General features: G+C 41.0%; 1 protein-coding gene and 1 long non-coding RNA gene across 7 annotated transcripts in view; one reads left to right on the top strand and one right to left on the bottom strand.

Moving 5' to 3' along the window:
* The window catches only part of SYNE2 (spectrin repeat containing nuclear envelope protein 2), a 376,660-nt gene that overhangs the window by 345,747 nt on the left and 8,356 nt on the right, over positions 1-22,557 (bottom strand). The gene's annotated exons all lie outside the window — the stretch shown is intronic.
* On the top strand, positions 632-21,070 carry LOC144330289 (uncharacterized). The gene is made up of 2 exons (XR_013396328.1): positions 632-1,033; positions 17,670-21,070. It is a non-coding gene; the product is annotated as an uncharacterized LOC144330289 (long non-coding RNA).

The raw sequence follows: 22,557 nt of genomic DNA, 5'->3' as shown, positions 1-22,557 counted from the left end.
CCTGTAGTCCCAGCTACTCAGGAGGCCGAGGCAGAAGAATCACTTGAACCCGGGAGGCAGAGGTTGCAGAGAGCCCAGATCACGCTACTGCACTCTAGCCTGGGAGAGAGAGCAAAGTTCCATCTCAAAAAATAAATAAAGAAATAATAAATAAATAAAATGTAAAAGAATAAAGAAGCATATTTGCAATAAATACCACCTAATTCCTTTAAAAAAAAAAAAGCGCTTGCTATGCACTAAGCATTTATATACATTATGTCATTTAATCCTCATAAAACTTCTCTGACATGGATACTAACCGTATCAACAATTTATAGATAAAACCAAGGCTCATGGAAGTAAAAGTGCTTTATTCTAAGAGCCACTGTGTCTCTGAGCTCCATCCTGAGTCCACAGTCTCAACCTCTATTTCATATAATACCAAAATGAGATGATCAGGATAAGTAACCTTTCCACAGATAATTGTATCTTTTTTTTTTTTTTTTTTTTGAGATAGGGGCCCACTCTGTCACACAGGCTGGAGTGCAGTGGCACCATCATAGCTCACTGCAGCCTCAATATCCCAGACTCAAGCAATCCTCCCACCTCAGCCTCCCAAGTAGCTGGGACCACAGGCATGTGACACCACACCCAGCTAATTTTTTTTTTTTTTTTTTTTTTTACTTTGTGTAGAGATGAGGTCTCCCTGTGTTATCCAGGCTGGTCGCAAACACCTGGACTGAAGTGATCCTTTTACCTTGGCCTCTCAAAGTGCTGGGATTACTGGTATAAGCCACCGCTCTCCCAGCCTCCACATGTTACTCATTCAGTAACATGACTATTTGTTTTTAATCAATCCTCCCACCTCAGCCTCCCAAGTAGCTGGGTCCACAGGTGTGTGACACCACACCCAAATAATTTTTTTTTTAACTTTGTGTAGAGACGAGGTCTCCCTATGTTATCTAACTTCGTATAGAGACGAGGTCTCCCTGTGTTATCCAGGCTGGTTTTGAACTCCTGGGCTCAAGCGATCCTTTCACCTTGGCCTCTCAAAGTGCTGGGATTACTGGTGTGAGCCACCGCTCACCCGGTCTCCACATGTTACTCATTCAGTAACATGACTATTTGTTTTTAATCAAGAGTGACAGAAACCCCTTGACCTACTAAATACAATACACGGAATATGTTTTAAGTTTTCTTTGGTGACTTAACATCATTATTAATATCAATTAGTATACTCATCTCTAATTAAAACCATAAATGGAATTTTAGCTGCTCACTAATTCATCCTAACGATGACATTGTTCAAGTTGACATTTGTCAGGATGCAAAGAGCTGACTGCTTCTCATCCCCTCTTCTGTGTACCCATTCCGTGACCAAAGCAGGTGGCTGAGCTTCCACTTCCTCTGCTGTTACACAAGGATCTACAGCTCCACCTGCATCACAGGGCTTGCTAGAAGGCTCAAATAATTCACACAAAGCATGACCAATAAACTGTAAACTGCAGCAGGGTTGTAGGCCTTATTATCTCTCCTCAGTGAAATGCTTGGATTTTAAACTCTTCCTTTCAAACACTATTCTAAAGAGGAATAAAATTCCCATAAGGCTAACGGTCTCCATAATTCAATAGTCTATCTGCTGGTCAATCAGAAATATGTTAGTTTCCAATAACAAACATCGGTAATAGTGCCATTGTTCTAATGGTTTCTGCAAGGCCATATTACTAAGGCTATGCAAAGCTTGTGTTTCTTTGAGTGGTTTTGAATAAGCAACATCTTATCCACTGGACATCCGCATGAAATGAAGCAAAAGATTTCCTGATGTGGCAGATTAATTAACTAAGAGAGAAATTAATTTGGATTTTTTTCCAATTCTTTAGAAATATAGATATACTTACAATTATATATTTATATAAGTATAAAATTATCCATAAATATACATTTATATAAATATATATAAAAATACATGACACATAAATTAATCTGTATTATATCTCTAACTCAAAAGATCAGATTGTTTTGTTTTGTTTATTGCAGAGACAGGGTCTCACTGTGTTGCCTAGGCTGGTCTCAAACTCCTGTCTTCAAACGATCCTCCCAAAGTGCTGGGATTACAGCCGTGAGCCACTGTGCCTGGCCCAAATTTTTATTCTATAGCAATATCCCACAAAGTAACTGAAGACAAACAATCATCCTGGTAATAGCTTCACAGGTAATTCAAAAACATAAAAGTTTCCTTTGGCTGGGTGTGGTGGCTCACACCTACAAGCCCAACATTTTGGGAAGCCAAGGCAGGCAGACTGCTTGAGCCCAGGAGTTCAGGACCAGCCTAGCCAACATAGAGAAAATCTGTCTCTAAAAAAAAAAAAAAAAAAAAAATTGCCGGTCACATTGGCTCACACCTGTAATCCCAGCACTTTGGGAGGCCGAGGCAGGCAGATCACAAGGTCAGGAGTTCGAAACCAGCCTGGCCAATATGGTGAAACCCTATCTCTACTAAAAGTACAAAAAAATTAACTTGGTGTGGTGGTGCATTCCTGTAATCCCAACTACTCAGGAGGCTGAGGCAGCAAAATTGCTTGAACTTGGGAGAGAGAGGTTGCGGTGAGCTGAGATCGCACCACTGCACTCCAGCTTGGGAGACAGAGCGAGACTCCGTCTCAAAAAAAAAAAAAAATTTTTTTTTTTAATTAGCCAGTCACGGTGGCACATGCCTGTAGTCTCAGCTACTTGGGAAGCTTAGCCTAGAGGACTGCTTGAGACCAGGAAGTTAAGGCTGCAGTGGGCCATGATTACACCACTATACTCCAGCCTGGGCACCAGAGTGAGACCCTATTTAAAAAAAAAAAAAAAAAAATTAAAGACTATAGAAAATATTAAATAAGAAAATACTAAGATCAACAGAATCCAATGTTGATATTCAATAGGAATGTAACCATATAAATATATATGCATATAAACAACCATTAAAAGATAAAGGACAAAAATAAAAATAAAAATAGTTGTGGTAGTTGATATAACATAGAATTCTTTTTTTTTTTACATAGAATTCTTAGTCAAAGTCTTTTAGCATTATTGCTACCTCATCTTCTAAATGAAAAATATGTAACCCACACACATTTTTTAAAACCACTTCAGCCAGGCATGGTGGCTCACACCTGTAATCGCAGCACTTTGGGAGGCCAAGGCGAGTGGATGATTTGAGGTCACGAGTTCAAGACCACCCTGGCCAACATGGCAAAACCCTGTGTCTACTAAAAATACAAACATTAGCCAGGCGGTAGCAGCACACACCTGTAATCGCAGCTACTCGAGAGGCTGAGGCAGGAGAATCACCTGAGCCTGGGAGACGGAGGTTGAGGTGAGCCGAGATCATGCTACTGCACTCCAGTCTGGGCAACAGAGTGAGACCCTGTCTCAAAAAAATTAAATAAATAACTAACTAAATAAATAAATAAATAAAACCACTTAACGTCAACCTCTGTCACATCCCTTCCATCAAGTGAAATAAGAAAATTTAATAATATAAGAAAATAAAATTTAGAAAGCTCTCATCCATAAAATAAAACGTAACCAGAGAAGAAAATGTTTTCTTAAGAATGTGACTTGTGGTTAATAAAAAGAATAAACCTAAGCTTAGAGATTTAATTTCTATGCCACTGTGATATCCTTTGCTGGTTGGTGCTATAAACCCAAGTATCCCCACTATAACCTTGGCTCATTTGTTGAATTCTCTTGTGTTGCTTTTTCAGACTAATTGAAGAATTTAATCTTGAGGTATTTGTAAAATATGCTATCTGTGGATACCGAAGGGAAAACACAAAAATACTTTTGTCCTCTGTTGCTTATTTATCTGAATAGATTTATTTTACCTCCTCTGTCTCAGGCTGGAGCAAGTGAACTGGAAGCCCCTTTGTTCCTTACTAAAGTTCCATATTACCACTCTCCCTTCTCTGTCTGTGCACAATTAACGGTCAGCCAGATCGGCTTTCCCACCTTCCCAGCTTCCTTTATAGGATACACCGGCCGCCTGGGCCTTTCCTGGAAGAAATGAACAGCTACCCACTATTTATGATAACAGTCAGAATTCAGGGGATGGAGACTCTTTGTGGGCTCCGACTGCTTCTCCCAAGAATTCATGGCCTGGATCTGTGCCTGACTCCTTCGTCTACCCACAGTTCAGGTTCACTGGGGCTGACTCTAGTGAAGAATGCACAGAGGTTAATTTTCAGAGGGTTGAGTCTTCTTTTCCTGCTTGCTAAGGGAGTCATCCTCTACAAAAAAAAAAAAAAAAAAAAAGGTTTTTAAATCAATCTTCTGATAAAACTTGCACAAAAGGAGACTTTTCAATGTCTTTTGTTATTGAGATAAATTAGCCCAACTCAAGGTTGGGGTAGATCATGGTATGGTTCTTCAGTTTCTCCCATTAGTCTTCTTGGCTCATGAGGCAGTTTGTGCTCCTTTAAACTCCTTAGCACATACCACCACACCCAACTGACCTTTTTATGGTAAAGACAGGGTCTTGCTATGTTGCCCAGTCTGGTCTTGGCCTCAAGTAAGCCTCCCACCTCAGCCTCCCAAAGCACTGGGATCAAGGCATGAGCTACCACACCTGTTCAAACTGTATCATTTAATGGCTTCAGTCAGATAATTTAAGAGTTATGCCTAGATTTTTTTCTTTTTTGATCACTGCTTTTAAAAGAGGCTTCAGGCTGAGCACAGTGGCTCACGCCTGTAATCCCAACGCTTTGGGAGGCCGAGGCAGGTGGATCACCTGAGGTCAGGAGAGTTCGAGAAAAGACTGGCCAACATGATGAAACCTCATCCCTACTAAAAATACAAAATTTAGCCAGGACTGATGGCAGACGCCTGTAATCCCAGCTACTCAGGAGGCTGAGGCAGGAGAATTGCTTCAACCTGGGAGGTGAAAGCTGCAGTGAGTTGAGATCGCACCACTGCACTCCAGCCTGGGTAACAGAGTGAGACGCTGTCTCAAAAAAAAATAAAAATAAAAATACAGAAAAAAAATAAAAGGAGGCTTCAGCAGCAGAAACAAAATGACCAGAATCCAGGTAGAATGACTGTCAGCAAATGATTGTCTTGATTCTTGTGTGGCCCCAAATACAAGACATTACCCAACTTCTCTAGACAATCAAGCAATCCTCCCCAGCTCCCCGTAAAGGTGTTCACTGCCTCCACACGCAAGCCTCTTACCAGGTCTACTGGCTTTATCGGGTTGTGTGGGTGTACCAAGTACAGACCAAGGAGATCTAGACACGCCAGTCTCACAGGGTGGAGATCACGATCATGTTGCCACAGGTGCCATTTCTTATTCACCCAGCCACTCACCATCCAAAGAACACCATGCTAGGCTGGGTGTGATGGCTAAAGCCTATAATCCTAGCACTTTGGGAGGCCAAGGCAGGTGGATCACTTCAGGCCAGGAGTTTGACACCAGCCTGGGTAACACAGTAAGATTTCATCTCTACCAAAAAAAAAAAAAAAAAAAAAAACTTAACCAGGTGCGGTGGCACACACCTGTAGTCCCAGCTACTCAAGGGAGGCTAAGGTGGGAGGATCACTTGAGCCCAGGAGGTCGAGGCTGCAATAAGCTGTGATGATGCCACTGCACTCCAGCCTGGGTAACAGAATGAGACCCTGTCTCAAAAAAAAGTTTTAATTAAAAAAAAAAAAAGTGTAACTAATGCAAATGACCTTGACTATGAAATACAGAACACCACACCATATAGACAGTCATAAAGTAGAACTGTCAGGGAAACACAGGGAAAAAGACACAGACATAGAGAATAAGAAAGCAAAGAACACACACATAGGGAACACATATACTCATGAAAGATAACGCCTCTTTGATCCCCAACTCCACTGTTAAATACCAAGCTCCACGACCGGGCGTGGTGGCTCACACCTGTAATCCCAGCACTTTGGGAGGCCAAGGCGGGCAGATCACGAGGTCAGGAGATCGAGGCCATCCTAGCTAACACAGTGAAACCCTGTCTCTACTAAAAATACAAAAAATTAGCCGGGCATGGTGGCGGGCGCCTGTAGTCCCAGCTACTCAGGAGGATGAGGCAGGAGAATGGCGTGAACCCGGAAGGCGGAGCTTGCAGTGAGCTGAGATCGCGCCATTGCACTCCAGCCTGGGCGACAGAGCGAGACTCCATCTCAAAAAGAAAAAAAATATATATATATACACACACATACACACACACACACACACACACACACACGGAGACACCAAGCTCCACTTGCTGACTTTATCAACATTCCTATGAGAAGCCCAGAAAATCAGAATGGTGTCACTTTACAACATAGTAGATCTTCAGAAGCATTCCATAATTCTATTTCAATCACAATATTAAAATGTGGAGATGGTTCTCATTTCCACTCCAGTGGTTTTCTTAATCTCTACTATGGCAAAACATGAGAATGTAAGCAACCAAATTAACCACCTCTCAGCAGGAAAAATGGAACTGCTCAGAAATCTCCTGTTTGTACAAATCGTTCCCAAAAATCCTCCTGCCAAACTTTTGACCTATCCCTTCTAAACTTGGAAGTGAGTGGTAACAAACTTAAAAAGTAAAGTTTCAGCTATGAATCACAGTTCTTATTTTGACCAAAGTTCTAGGTTATAGGCCTCTCATTGTTTTCTCCTAGTTCAATGGGGCTGCTATTTTTTTTTATATGAAAGCAGTCATGGTGCATCTTTTTTTCTCTCCCTGAAGGCTTCCCATAATCTATTTATAGGGCTGGAAGTTTTCCAAACCCAAACATAATTTATTAACGAAAGTGGCTGTGCCATTTTTGATGACTGACAATTTTGGTCTTGTTTTTCTCTTATCCCAAGGGAAAATCAATTGCCCAGCAAATTAATGTATCCCTCATCCCTTCATCCTTAGAGACCAACAATCAAAACTGATTTAGTCTCAACTGGTCTATTTCTGGCTCTGAGTGGATGTTAATCCTCAATAACAGGTCTGTTGGACTAAGTAACAGTCTGGGTATCCAGGGACAGTGGTTTCTGATCTGTCTTATTTGTTCCCTGACTCACTGGGAGGCTTTGAACAACTCACTGTATTCTCTCAGTTTATTTGATAAGATTAGCAATGCAGTTAAAAAGAACATACTTGAGGGCCAGGTGCGGTGGCTCACACCTGTAATCCCAGCACTTTGGGAGGCCGAAGTGGGCGGATCACGAGGTCAGGAGATTGAGACCATCATGGCTAACATGGTGAAACCCCGTCTCTACTAAAAATACAAAAAATTAGCCGGGCGTGGTGGTGAGAGCCTGTAGTCCCAGCTACTCGGGAGGTTGAGGCAGGAGAATGGCGTGAACCCGGGAGGCAGAGCTTGCAGTGAGCCGAGATTGCGCCACTGCACTCCAGCCTGGGCGACAGAGTGAGACTCTGTCTCAAAAAAAAAAAAAAAAAAAGGAACATATTTGCTTATTGCTTGTTTTTTTAATTAAAAAATATATAATGGTATCCACTACTGCAATTAAATAAGATTTTGTTTATTTTTTGAGACAGGGTCTTGCTCTGTCGCCCAGGCTGGAGTTTAGTAGTATGATCATAGCTTACTATAGCCTTTAACTTCTGGCTCCAGCGATCCTCCCACCTCAGCCTCCCAAGTGGCTGGAATTACAGGCGTGTGCCACCACACCCCACTAACTTTTTCTTTTAATTTTTGTAGAGATAGGGTCTCGCTGTGTTGTCCAGGCTGATCTCAAACTCCTTCGCTCAAGCAATCCTCCCATCTCAGCCTTCCAAAGTGCTAGGATTATAAGCGTGAGCCACCACACCCAGCCAGTAAGTTTTAAACAAGTAGCTCAATCCATAGCCACCAAATTCATACCTGTACCTTCATAGAACAGGTCCATCATAGTTTAAACTGGAATCACTTGGGTGATCCTGGTCCACAGACCTCCCTAGAGTACAGCAAAGTCAGTCAGAGGGGCCTTTAAGATGCACCCCTTGCAATATGCACTTTGGCCAGTCTCCCTTCTGCCTTGGGGTTTCCGGCATCAAGTCACTGGTCTGGGAGCCTTGGAGCCCTGCAGAGGGCAAGAGCGAGCTCTTTCACCTGGGCAGTGAAGCCTCCCTTTGGCCCATACACTGTTGTCCCTCAAATATACCTCTTAAGATTCATGCCAAAAGACAGAAAATGCAATTTACTATAAATATTGGCATTTCAAACGTTTTATTTGTTATTGTTTAATAAGTGAGGGTGCTTCCCCCCATGACTGGCTGAGGTTGACAAGTGTTACTTAATTCATTTTCTTTTTCTATTCTGTTAGTCTCCATCAACGTATTTCTACATCACCAATCCCATTGCTCAGTGTCCCCATAAAGGTCTGTGTTTCCAAACGCAGGCAACAGCATGGACGTGCTAGTCCAGGAATACCACTGCACCTCCTCCACCCCAAGCTTAACTTCCCAGGAGAAGGAGGAAGTGATGGTGTTGGAAGAGAGCCCTAAAATGTTGTCATTGTTATTGTGAATCTTTAAATAGAACTTAGTATCTGTAAAGGGTTTTGGGAATCATCTTTACTCACAACGGTTCATAAAAATGCTATGAAAAGGAAGGGCCGTTCTGTTAGCTCTGGTCTTTGATTTTTATCTGTATCACATGCTGCATCATTACATGAAACTGGGCCTCATAAAGTAAAAATTATCCTGCTAAAATAAAATCAGGATTCCTTAAAAATCAAAGACTTGAAAGTATGGCATAGTGGTGTACACCTGTAGTCCCAACTACTTGGGAGGCTGAGGCAGGAGGATCACTTGAGCCCAAGGGTTTAAAGCTTCGTGCACCATGATCACACCTGTGAGTAGCCACCGCACTCCAGCCTGGACAACATAGCAACAACCCATTTAAAAAAAAAAAAAATCAGAAGTTTGAATTTTTTTTATCCATGTGATCATGAAGAAGATAAAATTAATTTAGATGACACCATCTCTGAAAACTCTGCTTGTCTCCTAGTGATAACACCACACCCTTTGTACTAACAACAAAATGTCTTTAAATACTTTTCCCCTTTGACATTTTTTATTTTTTATGTCATTAAATCAGGTTATTTGGCAAGAAATGCAAGGAAAAAGAGAATTTCAGAATAATTACAGTAATATTAATTTTGATTAAGCAAACATAAAAAGTTACCTAATGAAGTTTGTTTTCCAAACTTTTATATATTGCTAAATCTTCTTGCAAGATTTTTGTTTTCCCTTTGAGGTTACCCACTTGTAAAGTCCATTCGTTTTTGTTTCTTAAAAAAAGCAGTTATGGCAAATAGGCTCAAAATATTTTCTGCCTCTAAAAATAAACATCTTTCTTTTGAACAACATTCTTAACTCTAAAGTTCTGGCTATTCCCAAGAGATACAAGGCTAGTTAGGTGGCAATTTTAAAGATAAGAGAGCTCAGGCAGGTTACATAGATATCCTTCCTGGAACCCCTTGGCCTGTCATCTTCCTGCAACATCTAGCAAATTATGGTACTTTGTTAGCTCCCAACAACAAAAGAGGCCTGCAGAGCCAGGAGGTGGGGAGCAGAGACAGTGGAGTGGAGGGCAGGCAGGGAGAGACACAGCGCTCAGTAGTACTTAGTCTACTGATAACAAGGAAATCAGATGCAATGCTCCAGGAAAAGGCAACCTCCAGTACCAAACATGTTTTTAAATGTTTATGTCTTTTTGTGCAACTATAAGAAGGTTTTAAAGAACTACAATGAACAAAATATTAAATACTCAGACAGACCGAAATCTCACAGATACGTAATGCAAGCAATCTGTAAGGAAGAGAGGTACAGGAAGGGAGAGAAGGAAGCACACAGCCAGGACAGCAGGATAAAGAGGAAGATGACATTTTCCAAGCTAACAAATGGTTTAACTGTCCTAATCCTGGTGCTTAAGATCCTTGAAAACAATAACCTTCCAGAAGCAAACATAAGCAGTCAACAAGAGAACAAGTTACCTCCCACGTACCTCTGTCAAGTCACCGTTCACTGGAGGAAAAAGGGAGGAAGAACCAAGCCATGAACAACCCGAACAGTGTAAATAAATCAAATTATGGAAAGAACTTCTGAGCAACAGCTGCCATCCTCCCATTCACTTTCTACTTCCTTTGCATGCTGAGACTCGTCCACAGTTCAATGAGGAAGCAATGGTGCCAACCATTATCCTGCTTTATGTAGTTAGTGGAGACAAAAATTAGAATCTTATGATTTCTTACAAAGGTAAGTACTCACACTTTAGAGTACTGTAGGGTCCATACCCTCACCTGCATGACTACGGAAATATGGGGAAATTAATCTTTACCAAAAAAATGCAAGTCATCCATTCTAAATAAATATGTTTATATCTACAGTCACTGGCATATTAACACTCAGACAGTTCTACTTACGTACTTCACATCAGTCTGATTAGAGTATCCCCATTTTCAAATGTGAGTAGCTATATGTAGCTCCAGTAATATCAGAAAGGCAAAGCTGTCATTATGTGGTTTATGTGCATGTTAATGAGTAACTGTTTCCAGAAAACTACAAAAACAATAGACCTACAAATCAAAAAGAAAAAGACAAACAACCCAATAGGAAAATAAAAGACGTGAACAGGTGGGTCCTAGAAGGAGACATAAAAAACTAAATACCAACAAATAAGTGAATGGATAAACTGTGACATACTCAAACAATGCAACATTAAACAATGAAAATCAATGAATCAGAGTTACATATATACCAAGATGGATGAATCTCACAGTTGAGAGGGAAGAAAGCAACTTGCAGAAGAACGTGCAACATACAGTAAAATTGTAATATTAATTACATATAATTTTTTTTTTTTTTTTTTTTTTTGAGGCAGAGTCTCACTCTGTTGCCCAGGCTGGAGTACAGTAGTGTGATCTTAGATGACTGCAGCCTCTGCCTCCCAGTTTCAAGCAATCCTCCTGCCTCAGATTCCCAAGTAACGGTGATTACAGGCAACTGCCACCACGTCCAGTTAATTTTGTGTTTTTAGTAGACATGGGATTTCACCATACTGGCCAGGCTGGTCTCAAACTCCTGACCTCAGGTGATCCACTCGCCTTGGCCTCCCAAAGTCCTGGGATTATAGGCATGAGCCACCATGCCCAGTCAATTAGATACAATCTTTTTTTTTTTTTTTTTTGAGACGGAGTCTCGCTCTGTCTCCAGGCTGGAGTGCAGTGACACCATCTTGGCTCACTGCAACCTCCACCTCCCACGTTCAAGTAATTCTCCTGCCTCAGCCTCCCAAGTGGCTGGGATTACAGGCGTGTGCCACCATGCCTGGCTAATTTTTTGTATTTTTAGTAGAGACAGGGTTTCACCATGTTAGCCAGTATGGTCTCGAACTCCTGACCTCGTGATCCGCCTGCCTCAGCCTCCCAAAGTGCTTGGATTACAGGCATGAGCCATTGTGCACAGCTGGATACAATCTGAAAATATCTCTTAGGGATCCATGATCGGACTAATATTAGGCTGGTACAACTTGACATGGCCAGGCCCACACACTACCAGCTGTGAAATACTTTGAAAATCACCCTTAACATTCATATGCAACAAAATTGTTAAGAAACACGTAAGCATGATAAACACCAAATTCAGTATAGCAGCTTCCTCTGGGGAGGAGGAAGAGGTCACAACCAAATTAGCAATATTTTATTTCTGAACTAGGATGCAAAAGCAAGTATATACTTACTGTATAATCATTTATACTTTTTCATAGGTCTTAAATATTATGTAATTTTTAAATGATATCTATATATAGATATAATTTAAGTTGGCCAGGTGCAGTGGCTCACACCTGTAATCCCAACACTCTGGGAGGCTGAGGCAGGCAGATGGCTTGAGCTCAGGAGTTTGAGACCAGCCTGGGAAACATGGCAAAACCCCGTCTCTACAAAAAACATAAAAGTTGGGTGGGTTTCTCAGGGTGAGACGCTGTCTCTGAAAGATTTAAAAAAAAAAAAAAAAATGACATCTTTTTTAACCACTTTAGATAATGGTTTTCATACTAGAATGTTAAGGAAATACTTGTCCTAGTGAAATTTTGTTTAAAAAAATTCAAATCTCCCCAAAATTAGTTCCTTTCTGTCCTTGAGTTTGTGTTTCTCTTTAACTCTGCCTCCAAAGAACTATCCATTTCTGTGCAACCACATTGATAAATGGAGAGTTCGTACTAAATATCTGATACTTGGTCTTATTTAACCATCAAATCTTAGCATTCCGACTGGTTAAAGACAGAAAAGTAAAATTAAAAATGTAAATTTAAATTTTAAAAAGTAAAGTGAAAGTAGATGAGAAAAAACAACTGGAAAATTAACTGCAGTGTGATGTAAAAGCTGTGTGTTCTAGCATGCCAACCAGCAATGCAGCTCTTTAACAGGCATTGTTATGTCGAAAAGTATTTGAATCAAGCAACTATGAAAATAGAGGGTGTCTCTGTGTTGGGCATGGTGGCTCACACCTGTAATCCCAGCACTTTGAGAGGCCAAGGCACGTGGATCACTTGAGATCAGGAGTTCGATACCAGGCTGGCCAACATGGTGAAACCCCGTCTCTACAAAAAGATAAAAATCCAAAATTAGCCATGCGAGATAGCAGGCACCAGTAGTCCCAGCTACTCGGGAGGCTGAGGCAGGAGAATCGCTTGAACCCAGGAGGCGGAGGTTGCAGTGAGCCAAGATTGCGCCACTGCACTCCAGCCTGGCAGCCTGGGTGACAGAGTGAGACTCCACTTCAAAAAGAAAAAGAAAAGAAAAGAAGAGGGTGTCTCTGAAAAATAGATTTGATTTTTGAAATAGCAGAATCTCAAACCATGAAATCTGTTAAATCTTCTCTTTGCCCCTGTTTTACTTGTGACTGCTAGAGAGCTTGCAAACTTGTTTCCATTCCATTTCTAAACATGGCAGAACTTTCTCACCAGAAGAGAAACAACCAGAATTACTTGTTCTGAGTTTTCCCTAAAGATACATATTTGCCAATACTGTGGACACAACTTTAAGATCTGATATGAGGTCATATCATCTCAGAGAAAGAACAGAATGCACTTCTGTGTATACTAAATTACTTTTGTTGTTGCTTGTAACATGCACAATGACTCCATCAGAAATTTATCTGGGGCCTGGCTCGGTGGCTCACACCTGTAATCCCAGCACTCTGGGAGGCCGAGGCGGGCAGATCACGAGGTGAGGAGATCAAGACCATCCTGGCCAACACGGTGAAACCCAGTCTCTACTAAAAATACAAAAATTAGCTGGGCATGTAATCCCAGCTACTTGGGAGGCTGAGGCAGGAGAATTGCTTGAACCAGGGAGTCAGAGGTTGCAGTGAGCTGAGATCACGCCACTGCACTCCAGCCTGGCGAGAGTGAGACTCTGTCTCAAAAAAAAAAAAAAGAAAGAAATTTATCTGACTTAGGGCTGGACCTGGTGGCTCACACCTGTAATCCCAGCACTCTGGGAGGCCAAGGTGGGTGAATCACCTGAGGTCAGGAGTTTAAGAGCAGCCTGACCAACATGGTGAAACCCCGTCTCTACTAAAAAATACAAAAAATAGCTGTGCATGGTGGCAAGCACCCATAATTCCAGCAACTTGGGAGGCTGAGGCAGGAGAATCACTTGAACCCAGGAGGTGAAGGTTGCAGTGAGCCGAGATCCCATCACTGCACTCCAGCCTGGACAACAAGAGCGAAACTCTGTCTCAAAAAAAAAAAAAAAAAAGAAAAGAAATTTATCTGGCCTTAAAAAAAAAGAACACCAGGCTGGGCGACCAAGCAAGACCTTGTCTTTACAAAACAAAAACAAAAAACCTGTTTCCGTCTACTTCTGAGATTCCTTTTTCTTTAGCATATCTTCTAGCTCATGAAAACAGGATTTATGGATCTTCTCGTGAAGGTAACACTTCCTACAACAAAATATTCCTTCTGACCCTTTATCTCCAATGACTCTGATTACAAAATTCTTCAATTTTCTTTTCACGGAATTTCAGACTACAGTTTTGAGATTTCTAAGAAATATTTTTTTCCTTCTCTCAAATCCTTCCCTGTGGAAATATCCCTGATCTGTCCTCAGCCCCCAAAATATATATAATATGTTCTCAACCAACAAGAAACACCACTGAAGCTGTTTCCTCCCCATTGGCGAACAATTAGAACACTCCTTTAAAAATGTCTTATGCATTAGATAACATTTTCCTGAGTAGAAACAAAACTCGAAACACCAAAGGAACTTGAGATGTTGAACTACCAAAACAAAAGAAATTCTCTGTGTTATTCTTTGGGTGAACTCTTTCAACTTACTTAAAAAGCTGGCCAACTAAGAGAGATAACTAAGATTTGCATCTGTTTTAAAACGCTTATTTTGGCCAGGCATAGTTGCCCACACCTGTAATCCCACCACTCTGGAAGGCAAAGGTGGGAAAATCACTTGAGCCCAGGAGTTCAAGACCAGCCTCAGCAACACAGCTAAACCCCATCTCTATACTTTTTATAAAAAGCTTATCTCAGTATTTCTATATTCCTTTTGACAACCTACAGTGCAAAAAAAAGTGAAATATCAATGACACCTACTTTGTTATAGCTTAAAAGTGAGAACAGGTAAATTCTCTAATATACATGATCAAAATTATAGGTTCTCTATTTGATAATAATGATAAAACAGCAATAAGAATCACTGGCTGGGCATAGTAGCTCATGTTGTCATCCCAGCACTTGGAGGCCAAGGCAGGAGAATCATTTGCGCCCAGGTATTCAAGACCAACCTAGGCAACATCGTGAGATCTCATCTCTACCAAAAATTTAAAAATTAGCCAGGTGTGGTAGCACACAACTATAGTTCCAGCTCCTCAGGAGACTGAGATGTGAGGACTGCTTGAGCCCAGAAGATGGAGATTGTGCCACTACACTCCAGCCTTGGCAACAGAGTGAGACCCTCTCAAAAAAAAAAAAAAAAATTGTTATTTATTTATTTAGTACTCAGTTGGTACCAGCCACTTTACATGCACCATCTCTTTGATCCTCACTATGTTATAAGCCTATAACACAGAAACCATCTACCTCATTTCAGGAAACAGAGAGGTTAAATAACTTGTCCAAACCATACAGCAAGTTACTGGCAAGACTGGCTTGAACACAAGTCTGTTGGGCTCCAAAACCCATGTCCTTAAACAGTACCATAAGAGACCTCTTAATGGACAAGATATATCCAGTCTATTCATTTACCCCATGATTCTGTACAGAAATTTGGCACATTTATATGAGCATTCAACATATGAAGTAGTTAACAGATTAATATAGTTACCAAACTAAAATTGACCTATGTTAATTTCTATTCTCAGTTCTTCTGTGCCCTTCCTCCTCTTAAAAAAAGAAAAGAAAAAGAAAGGGCCAGTTGTGGTGGCTCATGCCTGTAATCCCAGCAATTCGGGAGGCCGAGGCAACTGGATCACCTGAGGTCAGGAGTTCAACACCAGCCTGTCCAAAAAGGCAAAACCCTGTCTCTACTAAAAATACAACAACTAGCCGGGTGTGGTGGCATGCTCATGTAGTCCCAGCTACTCAGGAGGCTGAGGCAGGAGAACCGCTTGAACCCGGAAGGTGAAGGTTGCAGTGAGCCGAGATTATGCCACTGCACTCCAGCCTGGATGACAGAGCGAGACTCCATCTCAAAAAAAGAATAAAAAGAATGAGAGAGAGAGAAAGAGAGAAAGAGAGAAAGAGAGGAAGGAAGGAAGGAAGGAAGGAAGGAAGGAAGGAAGGAAGGAAGGAAGGAAGGAAGGAAGGAAGGAAGGAAGGAAGGAAAGAGAGAGAGAGAGAAAGAAAGAAAGAAAGAAAGAAAGAAAGAAAGAAAGAAAGAAAAGAAAAGAAAAGAAAAGAAAAGAAAAGAATGAAAGAGACGGAAGGAAGGAAGGAAGGAAGGAAGGAAGGAAGGAAGGAAGGAAGGAAGGAAGGAAGGAAGGAAGGAAGGAAGGAAGGAAGGAAGGAAGGAAGGCAGGCAGGCAGGCAGCCAGCCAGCCAGCCAAGGTGGTTCATGCCTACAATCCCAGCCCTTTGGGAGGCTGAGGCAGGAGGATCACATAGTGGCATGAGCCTGTGTTGGGAGACTCAGGTGGGAAGATTACTCAAGCCCAGGAGTTTGAGGCTGCAGTGAGCTATAATAATGCCACTGCACTCTAGCATGGACTAAAGAGTAAGACTATCTAAAAAAAGAAAAAAAGAAAGAAAAAGAAGCTTTTTGCCCACTGTTGCAGTTAACTGGCAAATTTGTGTAACAAATTAACTAACAGAACTGGTTTAGCAACAAATGAGATACACAAGGTCTTGAAATTATAACCCTAGGTATGTTGCCGATTTGAAAGGTGATCTAACAGCATTTAAAGTTAAATTTTGTATTTATGGGGCTTTCAAAACCACAGTCAAAAATAAGAACCCAAGCCTGAGTAACATGGCAAAACCCCATCTGTACACAAAACACAAAAATTAGCCAGGCGTGGTGGCGCACACCTGTAGTCCCAACTGCTAAGGAAGCTGATGTGAGAGGATTGCTTCAGTTCAGGAGGCAGAAGGTGCAGTGAGCAGAGATCATGCCACTGTACTCCAGCCTGGAAAGCAGAGTGAGACCCTGCCTTAAAAACAGAAAAAAAAAAAAAAAAAAAAAAAGGAAGAACCCATAGTTATGAAATCTCAGTAACAAACCCTGATATCAAATACCTAGGTGAAAAGGAAAAAGGTCAAATTCTAGCTACTTTGCCTAATTATTCCCAAGGTCCCAGGTGTCAGAAACATTTAAATGAGATAAACACACAATTGTCCATAGCAATTATCTCTAGGAAGAGAGACTGCAAGAATGGAAAATGAAAGTAATATGGGGAAGGGCTTTTGCCCATGTGTGCGTGTGCATGTGCGTGTGTGCGTGTGTGCGTGCTGCGGTTTTTGTAATAACAAAAATTCCTTAAAAGGCATTCAAAGTCTGATCAGACTTAATTTTTATCTGCATCCATGAGCTTGGCATAAGGATTACACATTTCATTATCTAATAAAGGGGACACTATTAAGGAAAAGAGCAGCATTCTCTCTGCCCCTTTGGCCTCTCCAATTGAACTAAAACAAGATTTATTAGATTAAGTTTTTACCCACTCCAAAACAAATGTTTCCATTTCATCAGAAGCAAGAGAGAAAAATCTTAAAGGACATTAACTTTCAAGCAGCTCAGAAGGGAAAGGAATACTAGAACTTGAGAAATAAAATGGAGAAGGAAACTCCCTTGACACTCTTCAGGTAACAAGGAGAACCACCCAGTTAAAGAGCTATTCTCTCCTCATAGTGAAAGCCTGAGGTGGAAACTGATGAAAAATGTCCCACAGAGCAGCCTGCTCACTGCCTCGGGTACTCACTCACGTATCCATTCTTCTGAGCTGAAAGACAAAAGATAAAAATGAGAAGTGCTTTAAAATTAAAGTTGATGTTTAAATATCAGGTCTCTTCTGAGCCCCTACTTTTTCATCTTAAAAATACTATTTGCGGCCAGGCACGGTGGCTCACGCCTGTAATCCCAGCACTTCAGGAGACTGAGGTGGGTGTATCTCCTTAAGTCAGGAGTTTGAGACCAGCCTGGTTAACATGGTGAAACCCTGTCTCTACTAAAATACAAAAATTAGCTGGGCTTGGTGGTGGGCGCCTGTAATCCCAGCTACTCGGGAGGCTGAGGCAGGAGAAGTGCTTGAAATGGGGGGCAAGGGAAGGGGGGCGGAGGTTGCAATGCGCTGAGATCATGCCCCTGCACTTGAGCCTGGACAACGAGAGTGAAACTTTGTCTCAAAAAAAAAAAAAAAATTGCTACCAATAAATAATTTGCAAAGATGCTTAGCATAAAACCTGAGACACAGTGGGTACACAATACATGTTAGCTTCCTTCTTTCAGAACTGAATTTCCAATTGCTGGATAGATCTCCCACTAATCTTTGAGCTCACCAGACCCATTAGCCCACTCCATTGCTGGACTATCCGATTTATCCCATACCTTCTCCTCCTGTATTTTCTCTCTCTCAAGTAATGGTATGAACATTGTCTTTGGCACCTAGTTTCGAATTATCTGTCTTCTATCTCCTTTTAATCCCCTCTTACTCTGTTCTCCAAATGTCTTCATCACTCACCTGAATTTCTGAAACATCCTTGTAATCAGACTCCCTGCCTCTCCAATACATCTTTCAAAACATTATTGCAAAACAGAGCTCACACCAAACACCTGCTTTGGTTCCCCAATGACCATGAGAATATAGTCTCAACACTTGTGTGTGAAAAACCCTCCAAAATCTAACCACAAGTCATCTATCAGCCTTCTCTCCCACCACACCCTGCCATTAATTAACCCTGTGCTTTTCTTCAGCCCACAATCTACTGTCCTCCACTCTCCACCCATAAAAGCCCTACTCATCATTCTAGGCCCAGCAATACACACTCAGCTCAAATGGCAAATGTTTTACAAAATTAGCCCTAACTTCCCCAAAGTTGGCATTAATCACTTGCTTTATGCACCCCACAGCACCTCGCTTGTACTTCAATTGGCACTTCTTCCATTCTAGATAATACTACAGTGACTTGTTTACAAGGCCCTCTCCCCTAGTTCCTGAAGAATTAGGGCTCATATCTGATTCATTTCTGACTGTCCCCTAAACACCTGTTATCTAGCCCTTGTATACTACACCCTTGAACTGAATGCAATAACTAGCATTTGTTACCATGTGTTCTATAGGTACTATGCTGTCTGTTACCTGTATTATCTCAGTATAAATATGTGGGATTTTAGTTTCACTTTTACAGATGAGGAAACTCTACTCAGAGAGGTTAAGTAATTTGCCCAAAATAACACCTCCAGTATATGGCAAAGCTAGAACTTGAACCAGGGGTCAGAATGATTTCATAAGCCATGCTTTTAACCACTACACTGTACCACAGACATTTCTAAAATTCACTTGTTCCTTTAGAATGTATGCGCATGGAGTACTACTCAAGATCAACACCCCGGGAAATCATATTTAATCCTATCAGCACATGGAGGTCCTTTTGGTTCTGCTCTAGTCCAGGGGCATAAACAGGCAGACTCATGATATCCCAGATTCATTTATTTTTCTCCTTTTTAACCCCCACTTCCAGTCCTCACTACCCCTGAAAAACAAATTAGAAGAGAAATGATTTGGAAGGTATAGATAGAAAAAGAATTCAATCTTTCACTCCTTGTGATACATATAACAGTAAGTGTATAAGATTCAGCAGCCATATATAAGCTAAAAGAATCTGTTGGATCATTTCAAAACATGCTCACCCTGTTCAAACCTGAAATCAACAGCAGTTGCTAAGAAAACATATGACCGACTGCAAGACAACCTGATGACTCACCCAAGGAACAAGCTTACCTTCCAGTTCTCAGAAACTATCACCAACAGAGAGTCTTTGTAACCAAATCATCAATCTGTGGTTACAAACATTCAGAAGTTTCTTTTCATCCAGCTCAGAAGGGACTATAATCAGTACTGGATTAAACACTTTTACAAAATTAATTATTACCCAGCAGAGGGGAGACTTTCTGCAATGAAAAATGTACAAAGACTACAAAGGTAACTTATTTTCTTTTAAACAAAGACGTATTAACAGAGGAAAGATTCTTACTCAGTGTCATCAAATGAGTGACTACAAAGGATATTACAATAAGAGCACACTTAGTAACCTATTTTCTTTGCCAACACACAAGTGCAAACACTAAAACACATCTTTGCCAGGCGCCGTGGCTCAGGCCTGTAATCCCAGCTTTGGGAGGCCAAGGTGGGCAGATCACCTGAGGTCAGGAGTTCAAGACCAGCCTGGCTAAACCCATTTCCACAAAAAATACAAAAAATTAGTTGAGCGTGGTGGCATGCGCCTGTAATCCCAGCTACTCAGGAGGCTGAGACAGGGGAATTGCTTGAACCCGGGAGGCGGAGGTTGCAGCGAGCTGAGATCGCACCACTGCACTCCAGCTTGGGCAACAACGGTGAAACTCCATCTCAAAAAAATAATAACAACAAAAATCAAAAAAATTAAATAAATAGAACGTATCTTTAACTCTTTAATAAACAGAATTCTAATAAACAGAATTCATGATAATCATTCCTTTTTTCTTTCTGAATCACTATCTCAAATTTTTGAACTAAAAGCTCTAATATGCATTATTCTATCAACAATCCCATCATACACTGGCTATAACCTACCATTATACTGTAGTAAAAGCTTATATGCATTTGAGTTGTGGGGGTTTATATTTGTTTGGAGCCATGAGAGACAGTCTGGAACAGCTTATTTATATTGTTGAAATGTACAATTAAGATAAAAATTTCTTGAGTAATATTTTAAAATGAAAATTCGCTAATTCCTATGGTATGACCCATTAATTCATGTATCACACAGAAGCAGCTAAAGATGAAAATCTCAGTCATAAGTGATACAATCACCTTTTCCTCAGTATACCACAACTTGTCCTCCAAAGCCAAAGTAGGAGAAAACAGGCGGTATGTCTGTAAATCAATTCCGTCCCCACTCCAAACATGAACTATCCCATAACCTGATCTCCCACTAAATGTTATCGCTAACCTTGAAAAAAAGACAGCATGGAGCACATTGACTAAGATGAATGGATTTTTATGCATCCCCACATGCTGAATACCTTTTCTTTCCAAATGAGGCAACATAACTGCTGAAATGAGTAGTGACAATTCTTAATTTACATATATTAAAAATCTGCCCCAAGGCCAGGCACGATGGCTCACGCCTGTAATCCCAGCATTTTGGGAGGCTGAGGCAGGCAGGTCACTTGAGGCCAAGAGTTTGAGACGAGCCTGGCCAACATGGTGAAATTCCATCTCTACTAAAAATACAGAAATAAGCCAGATGTGGTGGTACAAGCCTGTAGTTCCAGCTACTCAGGAGGCTGAGGCAGGAGAATCACTTGAACCCAGGAAGCGGAGGCTTCAGTGAGCCAAGATCACGCCACTGCACTCTAGCCTGGTGACAGAGTGAGATTCTGTCTCAAAAAAAAAAAAAAAAATCTGCCCCAAAACCTTCAAAACCTTCTAATATCTACCTTCCTAAAAACCTGCCTTCCAAATTAAAATTTCCCCTTCAAGTATAGTAATTCAATTTTGGCAGGGCATGCGTGTATATTCTTTCTTACTATTTTAGAATATTATCTACAAGCATAATGCATATATTGCTAACATAATGACAATACATAAAATGTTTTAATAAAATGTATTCACAGTAGTGACAATTATACTTATTTTTGCTGGGCACAGTGGTTCACGCCTGTAATCCCAGCCCCTTGGGAGGCTAAGGCAGGAGGATTTCTTGAGCCCAGAAGTTCGAGACCAGCCTGGGCAACACAGTGAGATCTCGTCTCTACAAAACATCGAAACACGAGGCTGGAGGATCAGTTGAGCCCAGGAGGTCGAGGCTGCAATGAGCCATAATCACACCACACTGCACTTCCACTTGGGTGACAGAGCGAGACTTTGCCTCAACAACAACAAAAGTATACTTGTTTTTAATAGGTTTTATGCAAATAGGAATATATGTACATGTGTCCACCTGTTGTTTTGTTTTATTCACCTTTTGTGTAAATTAGCTCCAGATAAGTTTTATCTATAATGTAAGGGAAACCAGGAAATGGCTACATGTGATTCAGTTTCAAATTGATTTCTAGCACTTTAATATCTCAAATAATTTAAAATCCAATTATTTAAGGATAAAATGGTATGATGTATGAAATTTGCTTCAAAATAATCCAGCATGGGCGGGATATGTGAGGACATGGGTAAAACCAGATTGACAGGATTTAATAATATTCATTCTGGGTAATTGTTACACAAGAGTACATTTTACTGTTATCTCTGCTTTGAATATATTTGAAATTTTTCATAATAAAGTTTTTTAAATCAAATTTACTATTGTTCCACTGCCAAACAACTGTATCATTTTGAATTTGTTTTACATGCTCACTTCAGCAACACATATAGTAAAACTGAATTTGTTCTACCTACATTCGTTTTTTTCTTTTTAGACCGGGTCTCACTGTGTCTCTCACGGCTCACTGCAGATTCAATCCCCCAGGCTCAGGCAATCCTCCCACCTCAGCCTCCCTAGTACCTGGGACTACAGACATGCACCACCATAGCCCAGCTAATTTTTGTGTGTGTGTGTGATTGGGGTCTCACTATGTTGCCCAGGCTGGTCTCAAACTCCTGGGCTCATGTGATCCTCCCACCTCAGCCTCCCAAAATGCTGGGATTACAGGCATATGCTACAGTGCCCAGCCTACATTGCAATTAATGTTGTATATGATATTAGTGCCAACTACTGCTCTTAAAATAAAACAGAGTAGGGCCGGGCACGGTGGCTCATCCCAGCACTTTGGGAGGTCAAGTTGGGCAGATCACGAGGTCAGGAGTTTGAGACCAGCATGACCAACCAACATGGTGAAACCCTGTCTCTACTAAAAATACAAAAATTAGCTGGTTA

This window comes from Macaca mulatta, chromosome 7 (assembly GCF_049350105.2).
Source record: "Macaca mulatta isolate MMU2019108-1 chromosome 7, T2T-MMU8v2.0, whole genome shotgun sequence".
Lineage (NCBI taxonomy): Eukaryota > Metazoa > Chordata > Mammalia > Primates > Cercopithecidae > Macaca > Macaca mulatta.
This window is presented reverse-complemented; position numbering and strand designations above follow the sequence as displayed.